We start from the raw sequence: 18,851 nt of genomic DNA, 5'->3' as shown, positions 1-18,851 counted from the left end.
ACCTTGTACCTGTAAGGAATTGGAAGCACTGAAGGCTTTTGGATAGGAAGACTGTTCAAATTATTGCTTGGGAGTAACTCATCCAGCTGGAAACATTAAGTAAAATGTTTTTCCCATGCAACCTACAAAATACGTACATTGAGGGCCTACTGTACTAATATACAAAGATGAATAGGACATGGTTCCTAGTCTTAAGAAGTTCACAGTCCAATGAGAGAAGACCACCAACTATGAGATAGCGTTAACTGTTCATTAATTTATGACATTATCTGTAGCAGGCATTGTTAGTTTTCTACTCAATATCTGTTCTCTCTTTGACATTAGTAATAGAATCTAATTTTCTTTGTAAAACAATGTGCAAAGCTTCAGGTAATGGATCTTCCTCGGTCTGGACCACATTTTTTAACATTCTTTTCCATTTTCATTGTCCTAAGAGCATTCTTAGACACTTTTTTTCTAATTGCCCCACTCACAAAATTTTAATATGTCTGTTTATGTACTGCGTACACATCTGTGCTTTATACATAAAAAGAGTAAGATTTTTTCTGCCTCTCTTCCCCCTTATAAGATCCTCCTTCTCAGAGATGATATCAAGAGCACCATCCTCGCCCACCTTCATCCTATCCCCCATGCCCCCCAGCCCCCTCCTCACCCACTCTCCCCTTTAAGAATGCATGATCTAAGGCAACTATGACAGTTCTATTTCCTGTTTCTCCAATTTTCTCACAGCTAGCCTGGCCATGGAACCCAGTTCTGGCAGTGACACAGAAGCTGATACCTGTTTGAGAGGTCTCTGGGAAAATTTTCATTTTCCTAGAAAAAGAGAGCCTCTGCCAAGCAGCCTCCTTTCCACCTCCACCCAGCCCTACACCTCTCCATGGATGCACAAGGATCATGCAGCAGCCATCTTGCAACCATGATAAAGGTCAAGAGAATTGCAGAGATGGTATCACTGAGTCACTGGACTGATGACAGAAACACAGACCTCCGGACTTCTTGCTACACGGGAGAAATGAATCTAGGTTTTTTTAAAGTTACCATTAGACAAGTATCATATAACTTTCAGCTAAAAGCATTACTAATTGATGTGATGTTTGTCTCAATGAACATTAGCAGCTCTGACATGATCATGAGTTATTATTAAACCAAAGCCAGAGGGAAGCACACACAAAAACAAACAAAAAATGTAATCAGGGATATTACACAAACCAAACACAAAATTTCACCCATGTTTAAAAGGAAAAATTTCTCCTTCACTAAACTATTAAATTTTCCAAATAATTGTAAAATATTCCAACTAATATTTGGCACTTGAAACTAACAAATGTCTTAATATGATATTCTGTGTAGAAAAATAGCTAAAAGGTAAGTTAAACCTTTTAGGTGCATAAGGAAAATGTGCTTCTTAAAGGATCCTTATAGGAATCCTTTCCCAATGTTAAAAATTTTTAAATAGTCATCTGTATTCACCACTTGAATATTTTATATTTTGATTAAGTTCTAATACTATCTAAAGCTAATTCGCTCTTACTTTAAAAAACATAAAGCACTATAAACCTATGTGATAATTCCAACATCTCTTGTTTTTTATTTATTTATTTATTTATTTATTTATTTATTTTTTTTATTGAAGGGTAGTTGACAACAGCATTGCATTACATTAGTTTCAGGTGTACAACACAGCGACTCAACATTTATATACATGATATTTCTAGGTACCAGGTATCACCATACCAAGTTGTTACAATATCTTGACTATATTCCTTATGCTATACATTACATCCCGGTTACTTATTTATTTTACAATTGGAAGTGTGTTTATATATATATATATATATATATATATATATATAGTGAGGGCATCTCTCATATTTATTGATCAAATAGTTGTTAACCACAACAAATCTCTGTATAGGGGGGTCAATACTCAATGCACAATCATTAATCCACCCCAAGCCCAATTTTCGTCAGTCTCCAATCTTCTGATGCATAACGAACAAGTTCTTACATGGAGAACAAATTCTTACATAGTGAATAAGTTACATGGTGAACAGTGCAAGGGCAGTCATCACAGAAGCTTTCGGTTTTGTTCATACATTATGAACTATACACAGTCAGTTCAAATATGAATATTCATTTGATTTTTAAACCTGATTTATATGTGGATACCACATTTCTCTATTATTATTATTTTTAATAAAATGCTGAAGTGGTAGGTAGATACAAGATAAAGGTAGAAAACAGAGTTTAGTGTTGTAAGAGAGCAAATGTAGATGATCAGGTGTGTGCCTGTAGACTATGTGTTAATCCAAGCTAGACGAGGGCAATAAACATCCACATATGCAGAAGATTTCTCTCAGAACAGGGGGGGTGAGGTTCTAAGCCTCACCTCTGCTGCTCCCCAATTTCTCACCTGATGGCCCCCCTGCGACTGTGCCTGTCTTAGGTTCCAACATCTCTTGTTAAAGGTGATTTTCTGTGGCTATCAAGGTTCAGGATATAAGAGACTCAAGATCCATTTAAATCTAAAGATTCTCTAACTCTCAAAAGATAAAATTTAATTATAGGCTTAGGGGTTTCAAACCTTTACTTTTCCTTCAAAATATAAATCTCTTATCAAAGTCATTTGACTGGTTTCATTATTATCCTAATACCACAAATTGACTTTTTTAAATAAGGATTTTTGGCCTTTTTATTATAAAAATAACACATGCTTGTAAATTACAGAAAATACAGGGAAAATTTAGAACATTTAAAAATCATATATAATCTTATATACTAGTTGATAACTTTTACCATATTAGTTTATCTACAGATTCTAAATTGATGCATAAAAAATATACAGGTCTTTTTAAACAAAAGTATATAATTTTATACTTTGATTTTTTTCACATGTCATTAACTATTCTTCAAAAAATATTTTAGTAAATATTTAACAGGCTGAAATATAATATTTTAATCATACCTTTTTGTTGGACATTTTAGGTAATTTTTAGGTTTCTCTATTATTAAAAAATTTGTGTTGAAAAGCTTTGCTCTTATAATAAAACATTTACTGTTTTAGGAATAATTCTCAGAAATGGTCAAAGACTATGAACATTTTAAGGCTATTTATTCATGCTGCCCATTCAGAATTGCAGTTTTTCTGAAAAGAGGCCTTTCTAAAGCCATCTAAAAGAGTTCAAAGTAATAATTTAGAACAGAGCACATGAAGTGGTGAGAACAAGTTTCCATTCAACTTTTTCCCTGTCTGGCTGGTGATATTGTTTTTAAATTGTACTTTGGCCAATATTTTATAGGAAAAGGAAAACATGATAACAATTTTAAATGTCCTAATCAAACAAGACTGCAAAGGCAACTGAATTTGTTTTGTGAATTGACCTGCATTTTTAAACTAGTAATTAATTTGTTAAAGATCTAGTATTTCTAGGTAAAAATAGGTGAGGTGTATTAAGAGGTACAAACTTCTAATTATGAAACAAATAAGTTGTAGGGACAAAAAGTACAGCATAGGAAATAGAGTCAATAATATTACAATAAATTTGTATGGCAACAGATGGAAACTACACTTACCTTGGTGAGCATTTTGAAATGTATGTAATTGTTGAATCACTATGTTGGACACCTGAAACTAACACTGTATGTCAACTATACTTCAATTAAAAAAAAGAAGTTTTTTAAAATAAGAAATGCATGCAAAACAGAAACTGTAGGAAGAAAAAGAATCTAGTACTTAAGAATTGTTTAACACTCTCAAAATTGTAAAAAGAAACAAAAAGTAATTATAACTGGTAAATAAAATAATGAGCTACATACCTGTTGAGAAATAAAACCAGTCATAACCAAACATATAAAGAAAGGAAGACGAATATTTAAGCTCCCAGTAGTGTGAATGAATGTAGGGAAACTTTTAAAGTATGACCATTTCAGCCCTCTAAAGAAAGGACCAGTAAGTCAGAGGAAGTTTTAAGATAATATAACTTCATGAGATTGGCTGGTCACAAGACAAAAAAAAAATTGAACATGAATCTAAGCTGAAAACGTGGCGATTTTTTTTTTCGTGAGCATGATTGCACAATCTAGCTTCTAAACTGAAAACCACAAAAGTCTAGCCCCTGCTGGAAGAGAAACTTTTATTTTTCCTTCCATATACGTATATACTGGGTCTTTACTGAATGACATGTCAAATGGGAAGCCCTTGGGGAAATCCAAAACTATTGGTTTGGGTTTTGAACTTTTGATCCAAATTTTACTTAGAACTACCCTGACACCATACAAAAACTGTACGTGTACTGTCATGGCTCTAGAATTTAGTAGAAACATGGTCACAATCTACATTTTGAAATTGCTTTTCCTGAGATGTAGAGGATGAAAAGAAAGAAAGGATAACTATAAGACCCAGAAAACATACCACAGTTGCTTACCCTTCATTAGTTCAAGTGTTCCATTTAAGCATCAGCTGTATTTCTGTTAGATTAGAGTGTAATGTTTACTTTAAGCTTCTTTCTATAGATTCTGCACATTTTAGAGAGAAAACACTAGCATTTTTGTGTTTCTAATACATAAAAGCTTAATTAAATACTTACAAATAAAATGTATACACATATATTCAAAGTTAAAATGCATATGCCACATTTGCTACAATGAACATGGATGGATTACTGTTATAATTTTAAAGTCAACATTATTACAGATATTTCTCTGATATTACCAGATATTCTGTGTATAGGAATATAATAACAATATTATTTCAGAAGATGTAGGAAACTGTGGTACTGTCAACATGTAAGCTTTTTCTGCCTTTTCCGCTATTTCCTGTATACACGTCCAACACCCTCTCCTATTCCTTTATTACAACCAGAGTAAGAGAGAGAGAGACTGTTTATATAAATTTCAGCAAGTTACTGCCCTACGATATTGGAGCTTGAGGAAAGTCATGTCTTTTCCAAAAAAAAGTATATCAATTTCTAGACCCTTTAACAGTTTTTATAATTGATGGCAGTGACTTTACATCATTTCATTTTGAATCCAAATACATGGCTTTCCTTTTCCTTATTAGAAGGAATAATCACAGGCATTCTTACACTTCCCAATCATGGTTAAGATCATTTACAGCTCACAATTGAAATAAAGATGGGCAGAATTTGTTGTGCAACTGAGAAAAAGTTACATGATGAGATATGTATACTTAGAGGTCCTCAAGAAAGCAACAGCTAGACTAGCAATGGGGGAAAGCAAAGGGAAAGTACAGATCCTGCCCAAAAGAAAGGATCCTCTGAAAGGATGGAAAAGCATCCAGGAAGAGACACATGCTAGTCAGTTCCCTGCATCAGCACCTGGGCTGCTAGACCTAATGATGAAGCGGGGGAAGCAATCTTCAGGAGACAAGGGGCAGAGTTTGTTGCTGGCCTTTGGTATACAAGAATGTTTCCCTTTTGAGGTTGTAACTGATGATTCTATGTGCAGTATTATTATTAAATGCATGAAATATCTTAAATTAAAATACATTGAAAAATATAATGAATACATTGAACTGAAACTGGCAGAAGGCCAAGCCGTGGGCATGCAATAATTAAAATTGTTGAACTTGAGGCGCACTAATTGCTTGAATATGTCTGTCATAGATTTTCCTTTTCTACTTCAAGAAAGATGTATAATCCTTACACCATTCCTGGCCAAGATAATCTGACTCGTTTTCATAACTTATTTACCCAACCGCACATGCTTTTTCTCTGGAGGGTTGATGATGGGGCACATTTCCTCTCCCCATCCTGTATCTCCCCACTCTGCTAACAAACATGGCATGATAATATGGTCTTATCACTTTCAACAGAGTTGGCTAATTAAAACAGACGGGTTTAGGGTAAATCTCCATACTATGCCTGAGCCCCTATCACAGTTCAAGTGGATAGTAGATTAACAAATGCACAAGTTTTCAACCAAAAACACCCAGTTCCCCAAATTGCAAGTCAGGTACCACTAACAGAAGATGGCCAAGTGGCTTCCATGGCCCAAACGGTTCACAGAAAAAGGACTATCTCCAAAGTCATCCGGGCCCAAGCAGATGTTCAGTGTCAGATAGGAAAGCCTTTATTTTACACTCGGAAGCAAGCACATTATACACTGACTGATGACTTTCTCCCCTAAAAGCAGCCTGACTGGGTATCCAGTACTTCCTGAGGGGCATCAGTTCACCCCACATCAGTCACCAGACTCTGGAGTTGGCCAGACAGGCATCTGCACCTTGCCTGCCCTTCAAGTACCAACCAAGGTACCTCATGACAGTAAATCAGACATTAAACTAGAATTTTGAGACTGCTTTCCCACATGGGAACTGACCCCAGCCTCACATTAGGGAATTCAGAATTAAGGATTTGGAACATCAGTCTTGCATACTCTGAAATGAACCAACTCCAGCCCCATACGTTTACTCAACTTAAGGATTCTGCCATCTTGTCCTCATTACAGCCATCAACTGGAGAGTCAGCATTTCTCTATAGCAGCTAATTCTGACATCAGCAGTAATCAGAACGTTCTCAGCCTCTGCAAGGCCTCCTCTGTCATACTGACAGCTTGTGAGCAGGAGTTCTTCATATGAGGCCTCTGCACTACTGGGAATCTATGAATGGGTTTTAGAGGGTCCCTGAACCCCCTAAAATTGTATGGCAAACATGCATGTTCCTATATTTGTGTTTTTCTCAAGGTCTTTGGTTCTCATCAGAGTCTCAAAGGAATATGTGAGCAAAAAAGTAATTAGGAAACATTGCTCTAAAGGGTGAGTCAATCAGTCCGTGAACACTCCTGTTGAGTGGGGAACAGGACAGTGAGCAGGCGCCTGTGGAAGGAGGCCTGACTTCAGGTGTCAGGTCCTTCCATATCCAACAGACCCTGAGTTGTGCCCCGGTGCCAAGAAGGGTTGTTGATTTATCCTTGGTTTATCATGCCAGGTCTCAAGAGACTAGTGACTCTGATGATAAAGAATTGGAAACTTTTTTAAGGTAAAAGAATCACCTCAATGTTAAATTGGAAGAATCCCAGATATTAAAGGCTATTTGCAAGCTTTGTAACGATCGCTAAAGTTCTTCTAAACCAGGCGAAGCACATAATCTCAGAACCTTGGCTTCTGTTACTGCAATGTCATTACTCTTGATATGTTTGCTTTGTGATATTTCATCGTTATGGCATGTCTAATTATTATCACTATTTTGAATGCTTAAATTTTAGCGTTTCTCTCCATGCCACCCCCTGTAGTTCCCTTGTTCATAGCTACTTTCAGTCAGTCCAAACGCCTGACCAAAGGTGTGTAACTGTGGAAGAGAATTTGGTGGTACAAACTGTTTCCTCCTATTTTTAATTTGTTTCTACAGTCCAATACAGTAACTTGCCTCTTGTGGGCTTTCTCTGCTGTCACACCACTTTTACATCAAAAGCCCTTATCCTAAGCTTCAGGGTAACAGCCTTACCCCCAATACACACACACACACACACACACACACACACAGATATACATTCTCTTGGCCAGTCCAAACTATTACCTTAAATTTGTTAGTGTTTCTCAAAGTTTGATCTGCAGAACATTTTTTTGGAAATCTTTATGATGCAGGAGGGCTTGATAAAAATGCAAATTCCCACCAAGTCCCCAGACCAGCTGAATCAGACACCGTGGAGATGGAATCTAGGAAGCTGCATTTGTTAACATGTCCCACAGCCTCCAGGTGACCCTCAAACACACTAAAAATTCAGAGCCCATGATATAGAGGAACTATTTCCCCTCTGGCTTGAGCCCTATTGTTTTTGGACCTAAATGTAATTAGTTGCACATCCATCTTGCTTATTTCTGAGATTAGCATCTCCCCAGTCTCTTCTTAAGTGTCCTCTCCTCTTCTTCTGGGCTTTGCCAGTTGCTTTTCTCTGGGCTCTTTCTCATTAGTACCCAGCCTGTCACTTCTTTCCCGAGCTGCCCTAAAGAAACTGCCTTAGCATCCACCACTCCAGACTCCAGACTGCCTGGATCCACACCGCTGTTACATACCCTGCCCAGGATGCAGAGTACACATCTGCATGTCAAAGGCAAACCACATCTGGTCCACAGAACTCCTCATAGGCTTCCCCTTCAATATTAACACTGCTTAAGACCACTTATTTACAGGCCTTCTCCACATTTTTTAATGCATACACATACTACTACAATAAATGAAATAAACACAAAATTCTACCATTTCACCCCATTTCTAACACAACAAATGCTTTCATTTTTTTACACTCATATTTAATCTTCACTCATTACAAAATCAGAATGTAAGTGAAATTTTTTAATCCTGTTTTTCTAATTTAATACCATGTCAAATATATTTTCATAGGTAGTGTAACTATTACCTTTAATGACTACAAAATATTCCATAGAGTTAATGCTGCCAGAACCCCTTTGCTTAAATGATTTTCAGATTTTCTGTTATAAATGATAATACAGTGAGTGTGTTCATGCATGTTACTTTTTCCTGCTTTGAATTATTCTTTTCGAATAAGTAAAATTAATGGATCACAGTGTATGAGCCTTTTAATGGCTCTTGACACATATTGCCAAGTTGCCGTATTTGTGTTTTACACAGTTCCTTATGCAGTACTTTGGAAAAATGTTTAACAGGCTCTCCTCAAAAAAACTGGGGGAGCCCTGATTTGCCATTTCCATGGTGTAAATACTCCTACGATGGGCAGTTTCAAGCTGTGAACATGACATCACCAAATGCAGAGTTGGAAAGAGATGCTCCATAGTACACCATTATATGACATTCCTATCATACAGATACATTGAAATAAATAACTTCAAGGGCACAGATAATAGTAGAATGTAGGAAATAATTAGGAAGTAATGAGGTTTGAGTATTACCTTTCTTTTTTTTTTTTTTGTGGGAGAAGAATTGCTTTATTTTAGGAAGTGCATAGACATCAGAAAATTGATTGTAGTGAATCCGAACAGTTTATTTAAACATACATACTTCATCTAAGTTAGACTTAATTAATATTGTCCATAGGTTTTCATATGTTATGAATGGGATATTTTCTTAAATAAAATGATAATTTCCAGGCTATCAGCTGATAGCCAATTCAGCTCTCTACATGGTGATATCTTGTCAGTATAGACAATTAATGGAGGACAAATAGTTTACCTTATTTATCCTGAAAAATCCCATAGTGTGCAGCTGTCATTTAACCTGGGATTGCTCAGAAAAGTTCCAACATCCAACACAGTCCAAGACTGTTAAGGCATAGTGTGTCAATAGCCGGCCACAGCTAGGTTTAAAAGGCTCGCACACTCTTAGAGTGACGGAACTGTGCTAGTCCAAGAGAAAGCACTGCAGAGAGTGGACCCCATTGGCTATCCACGTGACCTTCTCTGGCAGCTCAGACAGCCGTATCTGGCCCCGTCCCTCAGTGAGGTCAGCTGAACCCTAAAGTCATGGGATATGAGGTTCCCTACCCGCTGACTTTGGTGTCTGTGGCAAGATAAGACAGAAGTCTGATTACATCCTACCCACTCATGGTATTACCTTTCTTTTTAATACAACTTACTTAACTATGAGTTTTAAAATTTGATTTTTCAGGGTGGCTTTATTTAATGACTGGCTTGCAAAATTTCTGGAAATATTACAATCAGTTCTTGCAAGCAAGTAAGGTGGGTTCCCACATACCACTGCAGATAGCTCACTTGGTATTTTGCAAGAGCATGTCTTATTTTTTTTTTAATTAAGCCATTGCAAATTCACCTGATTCCCATCTGTGTCACAAACAATAATCATGCTTTTAAGCTAGGAGATTATGCAAAGTACATAATTAATAAAACATAATGCAAAAGAGAGAGAGCAGGAGCTCTAGCTAGGTCAATAAATTCTGCCCACCTTCTCCCAATTGGGACAACACTCTCGTCATGCATTCATTTTAGTAGCATTTTTCCATCGGGTCATCCATAAAAACTACTCATTTATTTACTTAAACGGTAATACACGTAGATCTCATGGCAACTGTGGTGAGAACCATACTGCAAGTGACTTAACCACTCTCTTCCTTGTTGTTCTTTTCTACGAAATGGGGAAGAGGTCACTGCTGACTTCAGCTTTACAAGAAACTCCATGTAGAGATAACAAGACTCAAACTTGTGCTTTAAGGAGCAACTGAGCATTCCTTTTGTAATGTTTTGAAATTTTCTTTCAAAAGTAATTCATTAGTATTGTCTTGTAGGAAGGAGAAATGGGAGGGTGATTAGGCACTTTCTTCCTTGAGAGAAATTTCTTTTCTTGAGGCTTTTCCTGAGTAATGATGAATAGCCTCTCTGTGCATATAATACTTGAGGATTTTTCCCATGACAATGCTCTACACATCCTCATACCTTTGACTCAGTCATCCCACTCCCAGGAATTCTTCTAAGAAATAAATTCAAAACAAAGGGAAATATTTTTGTGTGATAATATTAATCACAATAAAGGGAAGATAGTTTTGCTTCATTTCAGCACTTACTCAACTTACCATTTCAGTGCTTGAAGCCCTGGTAGGAGAGTTCTGGATAAGCAGCTCCCAAATGCTCAGCTGTCGAACAACTGCCTCCAAGCCTTCTGGGGGGTAAGGGTTTGCATTTATTATCACACAGATTCCTGGACCCCACTCCAAGGCTGGGATGTGATACATGAGAATTGCTAGTTTCAAAAATCTCAAGGGGTTTTAATGTCCAGCCAGCTTTAGAAACTACATTTTCAGGCCAGAACCAGACCAATCAAATCATCCCTGAACAATTGTCCACATCCAAGGAACAGTATGACATTTTATGCAACGTGTCAAAAAGTTACTCAGGACTTTCAAGCAGCTGCTAGATTCAAATGCTAAGAGCCCCATGGGAGGAGCCTTTGTTTCTGGCACCCTTCCTCCTCTTATTCCCCCTTTCCATCTCTGACCCCCTCCTTGCTCTCATTGCCCCCCACCCAGCACCCAATACCATCACACTGTCTTCCAGCAAGCTCCACTCTGGCACTCCATCCTGACTTGTGTCCATCCCCTTCCACACACACAGCCCCAAACCTTCCTCCCTATGTCATTAATGGGGCTCTAAAAGGAACCGAATATTATTATTTGACCAAAGTAATCCGCACATATAATTGAGAATCCCCTGCATAATGAACAAACCAGTTGTATTTGCATTTTTTAAGGGGGGCTTACTAACTGAAAAGAATTTCTAGCCTGGGGGGTGGAACAGGAAAGAAGGATGCTTTTTAATCTTAGCTTTCACTCAGATCCAAGCCTCTAGAGCCCAAATGGGCCCTTTGGGCACTCGTTGTCAAAATGGTCCCAACTCCTGATTTTTAGCTATGCCTTGCTAGCATAAGACTAAAATATCATAAAAGTAATCATTTTATTTAAGCTAGCCAAGGAAGAAGAGTCACTCTCTCTGCCTCTAATGCCGTGCACCTCTATAATTCCACCCAGAACATTCAGAGAGAAACATCAGCCACAGATGCCCACAAACACAGCAGCCACTGTGAGTGTTGTCTCCTAAGTCTGAGAATTTGATGCGGAATGGCTTAAAATGTCAGTTTTTAATCTTATTTTCCTCTTTTCACATACATTATCACTACAAAACATCCAACCCTGTGCTTATTTCACATTTGGTGCTCAAAAAATACTAATTTCCAGCCTCCACATATCAGCCCCATTTTCCTTTGAAAACAATATTGGCATCAAAAAGGAGACTTTACAGATGTCTTGTTCCCAAGGCAGAAACCATATCATCCTCCCTCTAGTGTCCCCAGCCAAGTCCTTAGTAAAAATCATAACAACTACATTTATTGAGAGTTTACTTTTGCTAGGCACTAGGCCACAAGCTTTACATCTTTTTATCTCATTTTATCCCTACAACTTCCTGAAGGAGGTATTTTCAGTTGTTATTAGAGCTACTTTACAGACGTTTTAAAATCAGAGGATTGAGGAAGCTCTGCTCCTGGGTTCCCACAGCTCAGAAGCAATAGCATGAGGATTCAGCATGAGGCAATCTGACCCTAAAGTCTGGGTTCTTATTCAGTATTTTATTATATGTATTTTTACTATCATATGGATGCAGATATTTCACCATCCAGAGAAAAAAAGTGCTCTGAATCATTAGGGAGAAAACAGCAGCAAATCTAATACCTCATTCAGACCTGCAAAGTGAGTAACGTACTTCATGGAATCTTTGGACTGGCTCTTGAAGAACAGAGACCTACATAAAGTTGGTCAACCAATTTATCCACCCAAGAGGAAGACTGCTTTAATTACCAGATGATTAAAGCACCTCCTCAAACATAAAGGACTTTCTTAAAAAGAAATGGAGGTCTTACAGGTACCCCAAGCCACACAAACCTTTCTCTGCATAAATGGTAAACTGAGGGAAGACAGCAGAGGGATGGCAAGCGGAGGCTCAGGGTCACAGACATGGAGATGCACAGAGCAGACCCCAGGATGAGGAGGCGAGGAGCTCCAGGCGCCCTCTCACAGGGAGTCCTGCTGGCGCTGTGAAAGCTGAGGAAAGGGGGCCCAGTGGCACAAGAAGACTAGGAAACAACTGGAGTCTATTCTCCTCAGCAGCCTCTCAAGGTCCCCTGTAACAGCCTAATTTCCCAGGCGTAGTTCCTGCTGATGAGTGAAACAAACTTTCACCGTTTCTCACACTGGGCTCCTCAAATGGGTGGGCCATCTCCTGGTCGGTCTCCCTTGAGCCTTTGCCCACACACCTGCCAGTGTGAAGTACCCTCCAATTCTCTATCCACTCCAACCTCGTATCTTTCCAAGGCCCATGTCTTCCAGATTACTGGATCTCCTAGCCCTTACAGCCTTTGTCACCCCATTCATCACTTTTGAACTGTTTTCCGAATTTTGCTTCTCACCACAACTACTAGATTACAAGGTCCTTCAAGTAGAAAATTGTATTTCTTTTATATCCTCCACAGAACAAACTTAGGATCAATAAATTATTATCAACTCCTTGTTGCTTGCTTATTTTGATGGCACCTTTAGTAAAGCACTTAAAACTAGTGAGTTCCCAAACTTTATTTAATTACAACCCAGGCTACTCAAAAACTAAATTTAATTTAATTTTTAAAAATATACTTAGGCATCATGTACCACTTTCAGAAACAGGACCTTAGCACTGGCAATAGGTGATACAAAGAAGCTAGGAATGCCAGAGCCAAATCAACATCATTTGGATTTTGGCCTAATTCTTTTCTGAATTAGAAAATTTTTAAACTCCTACTTGTACAACTTATAGGATCTTTAGGTTTACTTCATCAAATATAGGGTGATAAACCCAAATATTCGAGCTGAGTCATAGTCAATCACAAGCATATGAATTCTCCAGGAGAATATCTGGATAACCAAAAGCCAACTATTAGAACTTTTAATGTTGTAAAAACTATGTGAATCTTGTTAGGACTTGGGGAAGGGGTAGTTGGATATCAGAGCAACTCCCAGAGTAACATGGTTCCATACTTTACAACAGGTAGAACAAGGTAATTACTGTGTTTAGACTAGAGTTAAAGCTAAATAAGTTAGAAAGAGCTCTCTTGACACTGAAGAAATATTATTTAAAAAAGCAAGAGTCTTACCTGTTGTAGAACTCCAAAGAAATTTTTTTGACACCAAAATGACTGACTCCGGAAGTCAAATTTGTTTCGTGCAGGTAGGTAAGAACAAAAGGAGTCCAAGTCCTTTCAGAGTTCTGGTTTCCTTCTAGCACCAACCTCTCCTTCCTCCCCAAGAATTTAACTGATTCACATCTGAAGAGCTAGAAATGTAAGAGGAGCTGGTAGAGAATCCAGCCCAGGACGGTGGGGTTTAGTGTGCAGGATGACTGAGGCAGCAGGAACAATCCGAATATGACAAAAGAGATTAGCAAGTTCCTGTACATAAGTCAATTTCCTGTAGCTGGCTTCTCTGAAGAGGGGGTTTCATCTATGTGGGTTTAGACTTGTGTGTGTGTGTGTGTGTGTGTGTGTGTGTGTGTGTGTGTGTGTGTGTACGTGCTCGCGCAAGCACGTGTGTTTCTCTCCACGACAATATGAAAACTTCCCCATATAAGAGGCAAAGTAATGCCTTTGCTGCACAGCTGGATTTGTGTGTACCAACACTCCTGGGCCATTTCCCTCTTCGTTTCCCACCAATAAATCACCTACGTGAAACTGAGGAAGGGAGGAGTGAAAAAACAAGATGATTCTTTAAGGAAGTGAAATAAAGCAGAAAAAAGAGAAAAAATGTCCACTGTCCTGACTGGTCTTGGTTAATTTAAGCTTAGGAAAAAGCACCTAAGAACTTACACATCAGCTTGTGAACATACTAACTGGGGGAGGGGAAAACAGTAGGCGGGTGGTTTGCTTTGCTTTGCTTTATTGATAACTACCAAATAAGAATTTGGAAAGAACCGACTCAGCCATAGGGAGAGTTCAAGCAGCACCCCGTGCATTCACCCTTTCATGGATGGGCACCTGCATTATGAGGTTCATGACTATGAGCCATTTTCAGACTCTTTTTTCATTATTTGTCTCCAAACACAAATATACTTATTTTGTCCTTCTGGGCAATCCAGGTATAGAGACCATCTGCATTTAAATTATGTTTAAGTTGCCTACATTAAAATATGTAACTTTCATGATGTGGTCACAATCCCCTATGCCTCAAATCCCTGAATAACTGTAAATATTACTCTCCAGGGTGAAATCTTGGTCAACATACCTATGTGCCATAAGGATAAAGTCAAAAGCATTCAAGTCAATAAACATTTATAGAGCCCCATACTGTGTGTAAGATCCAAGGCTGGGTGCTAGGGTTGGGGGTGGGAACACAAAGATTAACAAGATGGACTCCCTCACTCATAGCAGTCAAAAGCAAGTGAAGGAGAAAGACATGGCCATAAGGGAGATGCTGTGACTCAGAATCTATTCACAGATTTCATGAAAAATCCTGGACACAAGTCAGGTAAAGGGAAAGTGCATGCAACCATTTGCCAGTTAAAATAGCTACTGGTCATCAACACAGATTCCCTTGTAATACTCCAGGGAGTGCCGGCTGGCTTTCAGGAGGCCTCACAGAGCAGTACACCTCATTTGAGGGCCATCCTTATCATTGCAGACTCAGAACCCTGTCGTGGGCCTGATTGGTGCCCTGAAGTAGAGCACAAAGACCAAGACAGACATGTTCCCTGCCCTCACAGCACCTTCGTCCTAATGAGGAGGGAGACAAACAAAAAGTTTCAAATAAATGCCATAATTACAAATTGTAGTGATTATCACAAAGGAAAGAAGCAGCTAAGCTAGAGAGCAAGACAGTATCTGTGTCCTAGACCCAGTGAAAGACAAACTCTGTGAGCAGCTGACATTTAAGCTGAGACCTAAAGCCATGACTCTCAGCCCTGGCTGAAAATTAGAATAATTTGAAAAACTTAAAAAAAAATAACAGTCCTTATGCTCCACCCCCAGAGACTAGTTTGTCTGGGCTGGGGAGCCTGGGCATCAATATAAACTCCCCCCATCATTCTAATGTGCCGCTCTCATGGTAGCGTGGGGAGAGCAGGCGGAAGGGCTTTCCAAGCAAAAGCAATAGTATGTGCAAGAGCCCTGAGGTGGGAAAGTACTTGGTATGTTCCAGAGAGCAAAAGAGGATTAATGTGTCTGGTGTGCAGTGGTGGCAGGGATAAACAGTGCAAGATGAGCATTCTTAGAGATGGACACACAGTTACCAACCCCACAGGAGACTCTTACATGAACCCAAGTGTCAAATGTTAATGTGCAGTAAGAACTCCACCTGCCAGGTAAGATCCTTGAGCCCTCCGACAAGCACATTATCTCTTCCTAGAAAAGTCTCCTTGGAAAGCCAGATCACCAGCCTGATATGATCAGGTAAGCAGAGTAACTTACCTAAGCATATGATGTTTTGAAACTTTATTTACCACTGGCTTTGTTCACCAAAGGATTTAGGGCAGCTTCTAAAGATACATACATCTTAGCAAGATTAAATTAAAGACAAAAAATGAAAAGATGAGGCCAAGAGAAATGAAGAAAAAAATTAAGCCAAAACCGGGGATGAGGCTGATACAGAAAACGTATGCCAAGTGGTTGTAAGCTTGTAAGCAGCTAGTGTGATGTGACAAATGCTACCATGTAAAACACTGAGTGCCCCCGAATAAAAATTAATGTATGGCTCAGGATGGTGAGACCTTCCTGGCTTCCCAGTGCCAAGACTAAAGAGAAACCTGGCCCCTGGATTCTCATAAGGAAGACATCTTGACTGAAGTGAAACAACATCCTTAGACTAAACACAGCCGATAACAAGTTTCATTAAATGGTTTCTTACATTTTTCCTCAGTGTAGGCTGATTTCAACTCACAAAAGAGTTGACTGAAAGCAATCCCAGCATGTGTTTAGTGGAGGCTGTGGGGGGAATTCATACAGTGCAGGTTAGACCAAGACACTGATGTGCCAATTTAATGCAGAGATAAAGATGTTGGGTATGCTTCAGAAAATTCAGGATAAAAGGGTTTTCTCGATTAGAGACTGTTGAGAATTAGGCTTGGGGTTGATTAATGATTGTGCATTGACTCCCCTATACAGAATTTTATTGTTGTTAACAACCATTTGATCAATAAATATGAGAGATGCCCTCTCAAAAAAAAAAAAAAAAGTTTTCTCATCCAAGTTGCTAAAAGATTTGGGACAGCAGAGTTCAAAACTGGTTGTATTTCCAGCATAGATCCAGTGGTTTCTTAGTGTCCCAGTGTCCTTGGGAAAGCACAGGAGTGGGGTAAGGACAGCTGCCTGCACGGACAGCCCCCTCTCCCTCCAGCAGATATGAGACAAGATTCTGCCCTTTGAGAAATGAAGCAAGAGGTGCCACAAGCATGACCTATACGTGCAAAGGGTCAGGCCTTGTGCATCTTCTCCACAAAAAGATATGTATCGAGAGTCAGGACAGATGGGCTGAGTCCCCAGGCCCAAGCATTCAGGCCACCCTGGATGGTGGTGAGGACACTGCTGTGTCCAGCTGCAAGCTTCCCTTCTCCCTCGGGGCTCCCCGGCTGACCCCTTTCCTCTTCTGATGGGCTTGCTCTCCTGCGTGTGTAACTGTAGCTTCAGATGTTCTCACGGAGTCAGGTTCTGGGCTTCCTCCTGCTCCTAACAGCGAGAAACAGTTCTTTTCCTATTGCCTCTTAGGATCTCTAATCTTCACATATAATTTAATCTCAGAGAGGATTTTCTTGGTTGGGCGGGGAGCAGCTATCTAAATACCTTCCTTTCCTGGAAGTCTTTCTCTTTTGGCTCTCCTCTCTGTAACACACACACACACACACACACACACGACACACACACACACACACACACACACACACACACACACACACACACACCCGACACACACACACACACACCCGAGTGTGTCGGTTCTGATGCCATGTAGTCTCACTTTAAGACAGAGGTGGGGAAAGTCCTGGGGAATTTAGAGTGGAGGGAAAGAGGAAACTCGGGTATGGAGTTCCTGGGAGGAAACGGACCTTTGTTTTAAGGCATATTCCGGGAAGCCTTCCCGGATCACCACGTAGCCGCCCCCACCACCAGCCAGACTACACATCCTCCCGTGAGCTCCCCGACAGCTTTTGTCGGCACCACCAGAGCGCTCGCCCTAACCAGATAAGAATATCATTTTAAACATCTTTAGCTTCCCTCTTAGAGCCATAAACATAAAAACACCATTTCCCCCTGCTGTTATTCTCATCATCTATTTCTCTTCAACTGTTTTAATGTAACATAACATACTGCTTTTTGTTTCAGTGAATATTAGGTTCTCCGGATTCTCAACTGACATTTTTATCCTGGTTTGCTTGCCCTGTATAACTGTGTTTATCGAGCAAACATTTACATCCTGCTTCTTTTTATTGCAGAGCCATAATTCATAACAGTGGGGGGTCTTGTTGCAAAAGATGACAGCACCCAAAATAATTATTTATACTCAAAGTAATCATTCAAGCTATGGCTCCAATGTTATTTATGGTACAACCCTTTTTAATTGTCAGAGCAGAGCTAATATATAGTTAAATGACCATTACCCTTCAAAGCAGTGCCTTGGTAGTTGATGCACTTTTCTAACACTGCAGACCTTATTCAAAACACTTTTAGAAACTTTTTACAATATCCTTTTTGACATCCTTTAATAAACTACAGAAGAAAACCACTATCACTGCCCTCTACTCACAACTTGTTTTTGACTCAGAATATCACCTGGCTTGGTCACCCACCTTGTTCAGTGGATGTTGCTCCAAAGTTCTGCCTCCCAAAATCAAATACACCCCAAAAGGACAAAAACTTGCAAGGATGTGCTCAGGCTCTGACAGCAAATCCAGAGAAGTTTGAAGCATGATGTGCCTAAGAGCAGTGTCTTTGGGTCAAGTGAACAAACTCCCAGGGGACTCCTGCAAAGTGTACAGCATTTGCTATGATGTAGAAATTCTGGTTTGCTTAAAAAAGAGGAAGAAGAAGGCCATCACTGCTTTTCTTGCATTTGTATTTTACTCTGCCTTGATAGGGATCTTAGGTTTGGGCACAAACATCACAGAGTAACTGCAACTCAGCGCACCTGCTCAGAGCAGTTGGTTGCAAACGTTTCAGTTATAAGGCAAAGCCCAGTGAGTGCTCACTTGCCATCACTTCGAAACAACAGATCTCCTGCACAGTTCTGGAGGGCACTGGTTGAAGCCTGAGCCCAAAGGCAATGTGTCAGTTTGGATCCAGAGAAAGAAAGAAAGATTCAAATCCAGCTCCACTTATTAGCAAGGAAGAGGCCCTGAT

The 18,851-nt window shown here is 39.4% G+C and overlaps 1 protein-coding gene across 2 annotated transcripts in view; it reads right to left on the bottom strand.

Moving 5' to 3' along the window:
• The window catches only part of RHOH (ras homolog family member H), a 44,959-nt gene extending 26,490 nt beyond the window's left edge, over positions 1-18,469 (bottom strand). The window contains exon 1 of one of the 2 annotated variants that reach the window (XM_036908526.2): positions 18,302-18,469. The gene's annotated coding sequence lies outside the window, so the exon portion shown is untranslated. Of the gene's footprint in view, positions 1-13,625; positions 13,913-18,301 lie in introns of those variants that run through there. The other variant, XM_036908525.2, reaches the window with a different exon arrangement.
• Positions 18,470-18,851: the final 382 nt, after the last annotated feature.

The sequence above is a fragment of the Manis pentadactyla genome, chromosome 5 (assembly GCF_030020395.1).
Source record: "Manis pentadactyla isolate mManPen7 chromosome 5, mManPen7.hap1, whole genome shotgun sequence".
In the NCBI taxonomy this organism is placed as follows: Eukaryota; Metazoa; Chordata; class Mammalia; order Pholidota; family Manidae; genus Manis; species Manis pentadactyla.
Note: the sequence above shows the minus strand (reverse complement) of the source record. Positions and strands in the feature narration are given on the sequence as shown.